At 35.7% G+C, this 13,734-nt stretch overlaps 1 long non-coding RNA gene across 5 annotated transcripts in view; it reads right to left on the bottom strand.

Annotated features, from left to right (window-relative positions):
* Positions 1 to 13,734, bottom strand: part of LOC107195772 — a 62,390-nt gene that overhangs the window by 31,032 nt on the left and 17,624 nt on the right. For all 5 annotated transcript variants that reach the window (XR_003046728.1, XR_003046730.1, XR_003046729.1 and 2 more), the window contains one exon: positions 975 to 1,176. This is a non-coding gene — a long non-coding RNA (uncharacterized LOC107195772). The remainder of the gene's footprint in view (positions 1 to 974; positions 1,177 to 13,734) is intronic.

The raw sequence follows: 13,734 nt of genomic DNA, 5'->3' as shown, positions 1-13,734 counted from the left end.
CAAGGTCAGCTGGGTTACTCAAAGGTGGCCACACCAAAGTTTGCTCCGACATAAAGCAAAGACTGGCAGAGGCTCTGATGAACATGGTCTCAAACAAGTTCTGCTCCTGAATATGCCTGGTTTGTTACATCCCCTGGGCCTTTAACCATGCTGCTCCTGTCCCCCACAGGAACTTCCGCCCCAAGCTCCCTCCCCCTCCTAAATCCCTAATGCTCCTTCTCAGAGCAGCCACTCAATATACGACCATTGAATTTTGAACTTTTTGGCGAGTAAGATACTGTTTTTGGTTCATATTGTTATTATTAACAGTATATTATCTCTCCAACATCAAACTCAGAATGGAAAATGTTATTTTCTTTAATTGTGGAGTTCTTATTTTAACAAATATTAGCTATTTCTGTAGTCATTCCCACTTCATTTTAGAAAAAAAGGCATCTACGGTCTAGTGGGAATATCTTATCCATCTAGTTTAATGTAAAGCCAAGAAAAATATGGTCCTTTTCATTCTTTAAAATTATACTCATTTTCTTGAATGGGATCGATCTATCTATCTATCTATCTATCTGTCATCTAGCTAGCTAGCTAGCTATCATCTATCCATCCATCCATCCATCCATGCAGTACAAAATAAAAAAAAATAAATAATGAAAACAGGGTATACATAAAAAATAAATTCTTTTCCTACCCGTGACTCACCAGGCTTCCACTCTAGGACCTACCCCAGTGGCAACCTCTGTTATCAGTTTCTTGTGCATCCTTCCAGAAAGTCTATACATTTACAGAAGTATGCCTATGTGTGAATATCATCCCCTGACCTGAAGGCCAGTGCTCTTCACATTCCTCTCTATGGCCACTGTGGCTTCTATTGCTCAAGACAAGCCATGACAAAACAGATGACACATTCATGCTGTTGAAGGAAAACTCAGTGACTCAGATAGACACAAATTGTTCCATACACCTTTCATCCTCATTACCTGGTAACTTTGCCAAGGTCAAGTGGTGACATTTTGATTTACCATTTAGCAGACTGCATACAACTCATATTTGACGAGAATCAGAAATTCAAATACCAAAAAAGAAAAAAAATATTTTCTTAAGGCCTCCGGTTTCGTAATTGAACTTGCTTTTTTGCTTTGTTGAAAATATTTTCCTTGCAGTTCAATGAACACGGTCTATCTGAAAGAATAAAAACAGCAATCACCTCAAACTCCCAATTAATCATCAGATCTTCAAATTTAAGTTCCAGTTTTACTACATTTCTGAAATCTCCATTTAGCATCTAAAAAAGAACAAGGACCAAGGAGCCTCATTGTTTTGACTAGCCAGATTAGGTTGAGCCGAATCCAGGCTTCAGGTATGAAATGCAAGTTTGGCTAACTGTATCTTTGCCATTTACAAGAACCTGTATTCAAATAAATCAGGGATACATTTCTCTTGGCTACAGAGAGCCTTTTAAATAGTGACTTCAGCCTTCCTAAGGTTTTTGTCCGGGTTGCCTGAAAGTGGACAATTTTCACAAGTTTGCTTTGGCACCCATGGCATGAATTTTTATTGAAAGTCACAGTTGTTTTAGTGGGTACCAGTCTGCCAGGAGATCTCTGTAGAGGCCTCCCAGCCAATTCCATGAGAACTATGTGCACCTAAAACATGCCAAACGTTGTAAGAAGTGACCTGGCCTCCAACTCTTTGCTCGCCTGCACACGACCACTTACTCATTTGTACTTTTGATTTAAGGACACACTATTGAGTGTGCCTGCAGCATTTTTAAAGTCAAACAGCTATCTCTATATTGAAGACTCCTCTGCTTTCTCCATGTAAAGGTTTCTTTTTCTCTGGAGTTACACCTAATTTATTCTATCATATCAAACAGCCAAGGAAACCTAAGAGAGAGAGGTTTGTTGAGAACTTACATTTTCCGTAGAATTAAACAAAGTAAGGATTTGGTTGGGAAGAAATGACAGTATAGCCCAAAACCCATTCTCAAAATGCCCATTAAATAACCAGTGGGAAGAATCACTGACTTAGGAGGCTTCAAATAAATGTGCAGAGGTATTCTGAGATGAACAGACATCTGTTATAATAATGAAGAAAATAAATGGAAAAATCATTGATAAGAGAGTTGGGAGGCCTTTGAAGAAGTGGGGCCTATGCACATTTCATGTCTCAATTCTTGGAACTGTGCTTAAGTGACTGACCTGTTCTTAAATTCAGCTCAAAGCTGAACAACAAACATCCTGGATCCATGATTGCCGCATGGACATATGTGAACTTTACTTTCTCCTTATCATGGACTACCTGCATTCCAAAATCTGAAAGGAACCATTCCATTTCAACGACCAGCATCTTCATTTACATAATTGGTCTGACCAGTCCCAGCTGACCTAGCCAACATCTTTCATGTACATAGAGGTCTTTAATGAGAACAAGTCTGATGGTTTTGCCTTTTATCAACGCTGCCTTTTTTTGGACAATTTGTCCTTTCAGAGGACAATTTAGGGTGCTCCCTGAATCTGTGCCCCAGACTGCAATCCCTCCTTTGCTCAAATAAACACTTTTTTATTCTTTATTATGGCCTAATCCTTTGTTGTTGTTGTTGTTGTTAACAGTTATTTTGATATTACCGCTCACAAACCATCACATAATCACCATGAAGTCAAACCAAAATTGCTTAGAGTTTAAAAGACCTTTGCCCCAAGATTGAGAAGTCTTCCATATTTTTCCTTTATTTTATTATTTTTTTCTACATGCCATTTTATCATTGTTTTGTTACTTTGTATGATCGGAAAGTTCATTAGAATTTTACTTTATGAAACTCTTAAGAAGTCTTAGCTTATTAATGGCTCAGCCTTGAAACAACACAATTTTCATTTTTAAAATTAGGCTAAAATATTCTAAGACAGTTATTTCATAGTAATATACAGCCTTCTTAGTAAATTTTCATTAAGGCCAGAAAACTAATGCATAGCAGGGGAAAAAAATAGATTTTACTAGCTGTTCTAGTGAAAAAAATTTTCATACCAACTGAAAAGAAACCTGTTATTTTATAATTTTCACCTTCCCTTCAATTATACTAACTTTAATATTTTTCTTTTGAATTCCCCTGACTTAGACAGCGCTCTTAAACCTCAAGATCGTAAAAACAAGAAACCTTTCCAAAAGCACAAGGGTAAAGTTTCAACCTGCTGTTAAAAATACCACTGAGGAGGCCTCATTTTCTGGGCAGGTTTCATAGGTTACATGAACTTACAGAGCTACAGTGGGGAACACTGAATTAAACAGGACTGAAGAAGGATGTGAGCGTGGGCTCTATCAGCCATCTTGTATCCAAGAGGGATGGAAGCCAATAGCTGAGAACAGCAAAGTAGTAAAATGGAAAGTATCTAGGTATTTGATGATGTCATTATGCCACTGAATTTAACTAATCTTGAGACCTCCTACCTCTAGACTTTTTATTTTAATGGGATAATAAATATCACTATAGTTTAAGTCATCATTTATCATATTTTCTACTATACTCAACCTAACTATTCTTATCTATTACATGAAATAAGGTGGTCCATTCAGGACTGGACTTATAATCAATCCAGCCAGAGGCAGACACCAACTCTTATAGCCCATGGCCTACAGAGAGTCACTGGTCCTGGGGGTTGGTAATTCTATTGCTGCAAGTCTCCGAGGAGTAGAGAATATTCACTCATGTGTTGCCAAAAAAGAAACTTATTCTTAGGATTGTAGCAATTTGGTTTATAACCCTTGGCACACATGTGAGGAATAGGAGAATGGAGAGAGAAGAAAAGATGCTGATGTGTTTCTCCTATTATTTTATTCTTCTTATGAAACTGTTCTGAGCAATGGGAGAATAAGTTGTTTCCCATGGTTGGACTCATAAGGTGAAATTAGCTATTGAGATTCATTGGCTTTCAAAGGCATCTTTTGATGCTTAATACTGAGGATACAGGTTACGGAATTAGAGTACATTGGAGTACATTAATGTGTATTATTTTGGAAAAACCTCACGCTTGTTTCTCCTCATATTAAACAAAAACTGGGTGGTATAAGTGTCAATACTGCATTTTTAATTTCTTTGTTTTACCTTAAATATCTTTTATCTCCCCCCCTCCCCCTCAAAATCCTCTGATCTTTCCAGTATTGCTATAATCTTTGGTAGCTTTCTTTTCATGGTCCTAATTTTATCATTATATCAGTTAGGTTATGATCTTATATGCTGCAAAAAAAAAAACCAAAAAAAACCAGTAGGTTAAATTAGATAGAAATTTATTTCTCATTTAACAGTCTGAGTGAAAACAGTCCAAAATAGATAGGCAGTTTCATGGTGTCAGGGACTCAAGCTTATTGTATCTTATTGTTCCACCATCATGGAGCTTCGGTCTCATGGTCTAAGGTGGCTGTTCGAGTTCCCACCATTATATCTCCAATCCAACCAGCCAGAAGGGAAAAGAAGAAATGGAAGGGACATCGGTTCCATTCAGAGGCATGTAGGCCTTTAAGGACCATGTCCCCAGATAAAACTCAAATTTTATTACTAAATAAAGAAGTGAAGAGTGTGTTTGGGGGACAAACAATCTCTGTCACACTCATTCACCAGATGGTTCAGAGGGGCTGTAGCTGTCCTTGAACAACACTGATTTGTAAAAAATATAGGCCTAAATATTGTCCTTTAGAAACAACTGCAGGTGTTTAGTTTTCACTATGATATAATTTTCTCTCTTTTCTAATGATGTACTTTCCCCAGTACAATGCGTCTTTGTAAAGAAATTCCACAGTGGCTCCGCATTGCAATTACCCCCTTTTCCTCTATTTCCCCCTAACTCAACTCTATTTATTTCACTACTTTCTTAGACTGATTCATATTCTTATCAATACAATCAAAGAAACTCTGCAAGCTCCCAAAGTGTTTGTAGGCAAATACCCAGCTTGGGCCTAACCAATGATCATCCTAATATACTGACAAGTCTGGAGAATGGATAGGCTGGGTCCAGTAAGTCTCTGTGGCAGAGGGCCTGAGGAAACTTCTAGCGTGAAATCGTCTGTAGGGAAGAAGGAATCTTTTAGATACATTGGTTTATTTGGAGTACTCAGTGCCAGGACAGAGGGCGAGGATGATTTTGAGTGCACCCCCATTTCTGTCTGTCACTCTGGTCTAGCCACCATGATCTCATATTCTTACTCAGAGACAAAGAGGGCTATAATGAAAAAAAAATGACTAAAAATTAATATAAACAGGATTTCTGAGGGGCCATGGCATTGGTATACTTATGCTAGAAGTGTCCATGACAATGTGAGGGGGCATTTGCATTAACTGCAACAGTCAGAGCTTTGGTCTAGGTGCCATTGCCCTCGGAACGTGGCACTGCATTTTGGCTCAGCAACTGCAGTATTATAGCAGGAACACCTTTGATGTGCATTGTTGAAAGAGCTGCTATTTTGTCCATTGCCATTGCCATAGAGATCTGAAGCAAAAGAGAAGATCACGATGGCACATTGCAGTCAAATGATTTGGCTGCAGAGCACAGCAAGAGTTTCCTGAGAAGTTTCAGGACTATTTTGGAAGAATTTGAGGGTTTCTGGCTTTACCACAAAGCAGGTAGAGTGTAGCCAGAGAAATACTAATTTGTAACTGTCCGCTTCCCTTCTTGCTTGATTATGAGCATTTATTCTTCATTCACTAGTCCTTGCAATTCCACATTTCCCAAGGACTACCAAATGGGTATCCCTTGTTTGTTTCACTAAGCCCATTTGTTCCCATCTTCCACTGGCTAATGCGTCCACCTGAAAGAGACACACATCACTTTCATTCCTATTCCACTGACCACAGCAAGTCACAACTTTAAGGAAGGTGGGGAATAAAAATGACTACCACATGCCAAGAAGGAGAATAATCAGAATATTTATGACAGTCAAAAGACTGCCATAGTACTTAAGCAGTGAATTGCAAATGTCATGATAGAAATATTAGTTATGATGATTGCTATTACTAAATTGAAACTACATTACTCCACCTAATTATGGTGCCAACAACTGCATTAATCACTACCTCCCCACCTAGTGCAACTCTTCATGACTCCCTAAGATACAGGGTGTGCCTATGAGTGTATGACCTAATAGCCAGAATATGAAGGAAACCATAATTCTGTTGGTCTATGTTACATTGAAAAATTGGCCATGCAACAAAAGTCTCATACTTATGTTTAGAAGAAGTTATATTTCAAAGGGATTTTCTACTTTCCTCTAGAATGACTACTGTGGACAGGGCTGGGACTAGGAAAATTTATGAATAGGGTATGACTTGGAGCCATTTCATCATTTTGGGGGGTAATATCTTCTTTCCCTTCTCTACCACTGCTTTCCAACTCTTCCACAAGTCTAATTCCCACATCTAAGTTTTCACTTTCCAAGGAGAAACCCTTACTAGGGACTGTTTCTATCTCAAAATTCACAATAAAAATTTAATTCTATTGTGATCCATTCTTTAAGGACATAGCTCTTTGGTAACCAATATGAAAAAAAATAACTTTTTATTAAGTGTTCATGGCTGAAAGGAATAGAATATGTAATCCTTTCCACTAATAAATTTACAAATTAACAAAGGATTTCAATGCCTTAAGCCAAAGGAATTTCAGTCTTCAGGAAAAGAATTATGGGTCATCTCTTTGAACAGAGCCTCCTTTGGGGTTTTCCCTCAAATCAATCCATAAACCTTGAAACGATAGTTATAAACATAAATAATACCTTTTAAAAAAATTCTCCTGCTATTAAAATAATCTAAATGATACCATCTGATACTGGCAAGGTTGCAGTTTAACTGGCCCTCTAATACATCGCCTTGTATTGGAACAGGAATACTTTTGTTGGAAAAAAAGTTTGGATTATCAACTCGATAGATAAATCAAGGATTAAATCTTATTGTTGATGAATGTTAAACAAATGCAAAAGAAACGTTCAAATATTCCTACACATGATCCCCTCTCCAAGCACACAACTTTCCTTTAGTTTTTTATGCACCATGTGTGCTTCCTTGCTTCGTGGTTCACATGCTGTTAACAGTATTTGAAGTGCCCTTTATCATCTTTTCCTATCCTACCCTATGACTTTGTTATTTCTTCATTCCTTAGGGTTTATTTAAATGCTACTTCTTCTAAGAGGCCCTACAAGGCTCTGGAATTTGATGTTTGAGACCCATCTAAGAAGACATCTATTTCCCCATTCAAAGTACTGGACACTGTTGTAGACTGATCTGTACAACCCATAATAAGAAAAGCTTCACCAAGACAGGCACGGTGGCTTTCTTGGCCACTGTTGCCTTCTTAGTATGTCAGGAATAGTACTTGACAAAGTTAGTGCTCATAAAGGATATTTTGAGTAAATTAATATATTTAACATTGCAGAAAATTATCTTTTCCTAATATACTAATTGGTCATACCCTTGCTTGATATTAGGGTTAAAAATTTAACTGTCTCGGTAAAGCAATAATAAATAGATATAGATAGATATATTTCATTAGAGATAGATCTAGACAGATTAATATATTAAAAATAGATAAGTGATCCCACTATTAGGTAAAATAAAATATGTAAAATGTTATAAGCACAAAGATGCTCCTAGGAGTATAATTCATCAAACTTAAATATCAGATGTACTCCAAAATGTTTATCAGTGAGCAGTTATTTAAATAAATTATGGTGTGACACCTGAATGGAATAATATGTAGCCACCGAAATGATGGTTATAAAAAAAGGGGCTTGAAGAGACTGTATCATAACATGGAAACACCTTATGATAAAATGTTAACTGATTACAAAGAAAAATACTATATTGTATGGACATCACTATTCTAATCATGCATATGAAAAGAAATAACTTAATGACTGCATTACAGTGGTGCATTGTGGGTTATTTTTTCCTTTAGTCCATTTTTTAATTCATGTGATCGTTACTTTTATAACTAAAGTATGTAATAAAGATATTTGTGACTTTAAAAGCCAATTATTATACATTATGAGTGACAAAATAAGAGTCTGACTAAACAAAACAAAAAACTGTTTACAATATTGTATGATTGAGAAAGTTTAGAAGATACAAAGGTAGAGGTTTTATTTAGTGTGATGAATTAACAGGCAATAAATTGCCAGTCCAACAACAAATGTTCCTTTTGCAGAGCTCTTTTTAGCTAACAGAATGAAGACAGCTGTGTTGCTTCCCACGCAGGGAGGAAGGCACACCTGGAAGGTGGCAAAGCTAATCACAACAGGAAGTGTCTCAGCACGTACCATTCTTCTCTGCTCTTTGTAAACAGAAATACTAAATTTTTATGTGAAACACCTGAATGATTGGGTGCCAAATGCAGAAGAAACGTAAAGGTAGACCAAGCAAATAGCTAAACAAGGGAGTGTTTCAGAAAGGAAATATGTCAGGCCTTGGCTTAAAAGTAAACAGTTTTTTGTTTTGTTTTGTTTTGTTTGCAAAGGGAATGTTCACAGTATCTACCAAATGCACATTCAGTCACAAAAACAAACCCCATCTGTTTAAGATTAACATTGGTAATAAACATTTTAAAGGAAAGAATGTAGAAAGCAAATATATATTGTAAAACAAAATGTACACTCTTGGGATAAGTAAAACTTCCTTTAAAAGAATTGCAATGCTCCAGAGCTTATACTTTATAACAAAAGAAATAACAATTAGCTGCACTGACACTACATTAGCAAAAGCACATTCAGTTTGTCGAGAGAGAATATTAGGGTGAAAATCAAGCACATAATCCTATTGTATAGAATGCCAAACTTCCATACAGGCAACTGACTATACACATGTATACATATATGTGTATGTACAATTATACGTATATACACATATACATATACATATACATATACATATACATATACATGTATGTATATAAATATATATGTTTTTAACTGGAGTGTAGCCTAAAAATTAGAAACACAAATTATGTATTTTAAAACCATTACTTAGATATATTAAATTGTTTGGCTACTCTAAGTTACTTGTCAGGTACTTTAACACGGAACCATAATTTACTAATTTATATATGGACACTAGCATTAAATGAATGTATAAGCATATGTTAAAAAAATGTATTTAAAAGAGTAAGGTTGGGGCCAGAGAATCCTAAAGGTTAAATTGAAGGTCATTTTTTCTCTTTTTAAAATTTTTTTATGGCTAAGTTTCATACACATGGACACAGATCACATTAGACATTTAATAAGTGGAAAGAAAGAAAAAACTATTCCTGTCTTTATATTTGTTTTTTTTCTTTTTAAAACTATTCCTGTTTTTTCATATCTGTGTTGAGAAACACACTTTAATAAGTCTGTCCAGTTTGGAAAAAGTGGCCTCTTGGGCAATGTTGGATGGTCTGGAGCTGTGCTATCCAATATAATAACCACTAGCCATATGTAGCTATCGAATGTAAATACAAATTAATTAAAATTAAGTATGATGTTTAATTCAAGTGCTCAGTAGTCACATGTGTCTACCATATTGTATAATGCAGGTCGTAGAACATCTCCATCATCATAGAAAGTTCTATGGGATAGCACTGGTCTGGGGTGAGTCTGAGAAAGGAACTACGTTACAGGAATCTTGAGTTTGGGAGCCAGTGAAACTTTAAAGGAAGGGCAAGGAGATATGAAAGGTGAGTGTGAAAGCCGCAGTGTGGGGAGAGGCTGGGTCCTTATTAGAAAAGAGAGTCCCCTTGATTATAGAAATGTCTGGGGTATTTTTATGAACACAAATACCTAATATTCAGCGTGAAGTGCTCCACCCATCCTACCCAAACCCGTTGTTCCAAATATTCAGGAAATTTTTCTCCACACGGCCCTGGGTCAGTGGTATTTAGGGAGGTATGAGTCAGTGTCACACAGAGTAGGTGGAATGAAGGGTGAAGATAAGAACTTCAATAGAAGTAGGAATTTAAGATCAGAGGTAGCCAAGGGGGGACAAAAAAATAACCCTCCGGTAACTCCAATCTACTCCCATGTAAAAATCCTTAGAAAGGAGCTTGCATCAATTTTTAAACTAATCAAAGCACAGGTGACTCTAATTGAGTATAAATTTATTTCAATTTGCCAATTAACACAGGTTCTGTGTATGAAAAAAATTATAAATTAGCATTCCTTTGTCTTTATTTCCTGAAAGATAATAAATGTTTTCTTAGGCATTAAGAAGAATAAAGAACCCAAATGCATTCCTCTTTATTTATCCAGCTCAGAAAAGGCTTAAGTTAAAGAGCTGGAGATAATTTTTTTGACTTGCAAATTCCTTGATTGCTGATGAGAGACTGGTTTTGGAGACTTTCTCTTAGCTTTATTATTATTATTATTATTATTATTTTAAATCTACCAGTTTCAGAAACATGAAGAATAGAAAGGGCCTTCTTGCAGAGCCTACTTTTTGAGACAGATGTTCCGAATCAGAAATAAAATAAGGCTCCTGTCATGAGATTTCTGGGTTGTCAATACTAGAAAGGCCTTGAGCTTCTTGGGTGGGGAGAAGAGTGATTGACTGACTGTTCTTTTGTTTTTCAAAAACCAGTGACATCCACCGTATTAAACAGGAATTTAATGTTTATTTGTGGATTTTTAAAAAAGCCTTTTGGTTAGCCCTGCAAATAATACAGACTTCCAAAATTAAAGGAATACCAAAATAACTATGGCATTTCCTCAGTTGAACATAATGGTTTCTTCAGAGCAGATCTGCTGCATAAACACTGAACATTTTTTTTCCCTCCAGTAACATCTGTGAACAAGTTTACCACTTGAGAAAATGAAGGACTAATAACTGTGTCCAGACATGGGTGGGTACAGGTGCTTCAACACAGCTCCACAAACACATCCCAGTTCCGACAAGTGGGCCATTTTTGACTGACACCTTCAGACTTCAGTCACACTGTGTGTTTGGCCTGGGAGAAGAGCAACCCACTGGCAAGCTTGTCAGCATCATCATCTAAAGGGACTGACTTTTTACTGGCAAAGTGCATTCCCTGAACATATTGACTCTCCGAATAGAGAACATCAGCCCAACAATTTATTAAAAGCAATCGTGTGTTTCATAGGTCTAGCCAAACATTTGGTGCACGTTATACAACCCTGCAGGACCAAAAACTTCAGTCTTACTTCTTTGAAGAAAAGTTTCCCCAACTTGCCCAGATTATGATAAATCTCTGATTTCCCATGGCAACCACTCTCTGGAATGGTCATTGGACACTTAACCATGTACTGCCTTCTGAGAGGTACTTCTTCCATTTGTAATGAATAGTTATTTGAATTTTTATTCTGTTTTTAATTTCTCTCATTTAAAACTTTTGATTACCTCTAGCTACATTTCATATTTTTTGTTGGCAAAGATTGCTTTTTATATTTGTTTGCCTAACAATACTTAGTATGATAGACTATATCTAATAAGCCTTAATGTATTTTTGTTGATTTGGAAATATAATTTTTAAATTATAATTTAGAAATAAGCATATGCTCCTAGCCCCTTATAAAATCATTTTGGGTAACAAAATGACATTTGCCTAACATTCTGGTAGTATGAGGGGAAAAGAAATTAATTTTTTAAAAAATTAAAATTGGAGTCTTAATGGGTATGTAAAGAGGGAAGGCAGAACAGACAACCTATGCTTTAGAAATTCCAGAATAATCATCCGATGTACTAGTTAAAGGAAGCCTATTGAATCAATCAAGTACTTGAATGTATACTGCCTAGTTTCATCACTATACCTCAAGATAAAAACCAGAGTCTCTTCTCTGCTTCCTAAAATCCATTGTTTTGAGGCTGATTATTTTATAATAGTAATGTTCTGGTCATAGAATTATATAGTACCACTTTGTATATAATTTTAAAAATTAAAATTACAAAGTTATGGCTCACATAAACATTTAGCAATTTACTAAATTTTATGAGGTGGCTCATACATTGGCTACATCAGCTAAAGTATGTTCAATGTTTAATAAGTCTGGTTAACAAATTTGATATTAGCAAAAGACCTCTTCTTCAAAAGACCTCTTATTTGGAAGAATGGAATCTAGAGAGAAGTGAACACAAGCTATGCTTGAATACTTTTTTAAAATGCCTGGAGTATTGGAATTATGTTGCATATCTAATATAAAGTTGTAAGAAGGAATAAGCTGTTCTAAGCCTTATCAACAGACAGACTAAGAGGAAATGCATAAATAAAATCTTTTTAATACCTGAATACTAACAAGGGATCTTTCTTTCTCTTCACCCTTATGAATGGGCAGCTTGGGGGGTTTTAGTAAACTGAGTCAAGAGGCAAGTTTTGTTATAATGATGCATCAAACATGAATAAACACACGAAACCAATATATAGTCAAGATAGCGAACGTGTTCATCGCCTCTAAAAGTTTCCTTGTTCCCCATTATATCTCTCCCTTCTGCCCACCTACCTGAACCCACCATCCCTAGACAATCACTTAAAATCTTCTGACACTATAGATTAGTCTGCATTTTCTAGAATTTTATATAAATGAAATCATACAGCACCTACTCTCTTTTGTTTGCCTTCTTTCACTCAACATGAGTTTGAGATTCACTCATGCTGGTGTGTTCATCATCAGTTCAGATCTTTTCATTGCCGAGTAGTATTCCATTGTATGGATATACCAGATTTGTTAATCCATTCATCTGTTAATGGATATTTGGGCTGTTTCCAGTTTTTGACTATTACAGATAAAGCTGCTATGAACATGTCTATAAGTGTTTGTATGGACATACGCTTTCCCTTCTCTTAAGTAAATGCCTAGGAGTGGAAAGTCTGGATCCTATGGTAGCTATTTAACTATTTAAGAAACTCCTAAGTTGCTTTCCAAAGTAGTTGATCATTTATATTGCCAACAGTAATATGTGAAAGTTAAAGTTCCTCCATATCCTTGCCAACATATGATATGATTAGTCCTTTAATTCCTGCCGTTCTAATAGGTGTGTACTGGTATCTCATTGTGGTTTTGCTTGCATTTCCATAATGACTGATGATTTTTAAAATCTGTTCAGGTATTCATCTGCTATTCATTGATCTTTTTGGTGAAGAGTCTGCTAACATATTTCCCACTGAAAATTTTTGATTGTTTACTCATTATTGAATTTTGAAATTTCCTTGTTTTTTTGGAGACAAGCCCTTTATCAGACACATGATTTACAAATAATTTCCCCAGTCTCTGACTTGTCTTAATCCTCTTAAAAGCGTCTTTTGAAGAGCAGAAGTTTTCGATCTTGATAAAATGCAATTTATCAATTTTTGTGTGTGTAGGTTCTTCTTTGGGTATACATCTAAGATATCTTTGCCTAAACCAGGATTAAAAAGATTTTTCCTGTGCTTTCTTCTGGAAATTTTATAATTCTAGATTTTATATTTGAGCTAATTTTTGTATGTGGTGTGAGATATGGGTTAAAATTTGTTTGCATATGAATAGCATTTGTTCCAGCACCATCTGTTGAAAAGAATTTCCTTTCTTCACTGAATTGTCTTTGCATTTTGTTGAAAATCAATTGACCAAATACACGTGGGTTTGTTTCTGTACTCTTGGTCCCACTGATCAGTTTTTATCTTTAAACCAATATCATCTTGGTTTGTTTCAAATATGTGGCTATTTTGTTTTTTAAATTTCCATACTAATTTTCAAATTAGTCTATCAATTTCTATAGACAGCTTGTTAGGATTTATTATTATTATT

This window comes from Pteropus alecto, unplaced genomic scaffold (genome assembly GCF_000325575.1).
Source record: "Pteropus alecto unplaced genomic scaffold, ASM32557v1 scaffold20, whole genome shotgun sequence".
NCBI classification, from domain to species: domain Eukaryota; kingdom Metazoa; phylum Chordata; class Mammalia; order Chiroptera; family Pteropodidae; genus Pteropus; species Pteropus alecto.
Note: the sequence above shows the minus strand (reverse complement) of the source record. Positions and strands in the feature narration are given on the sequence as shown.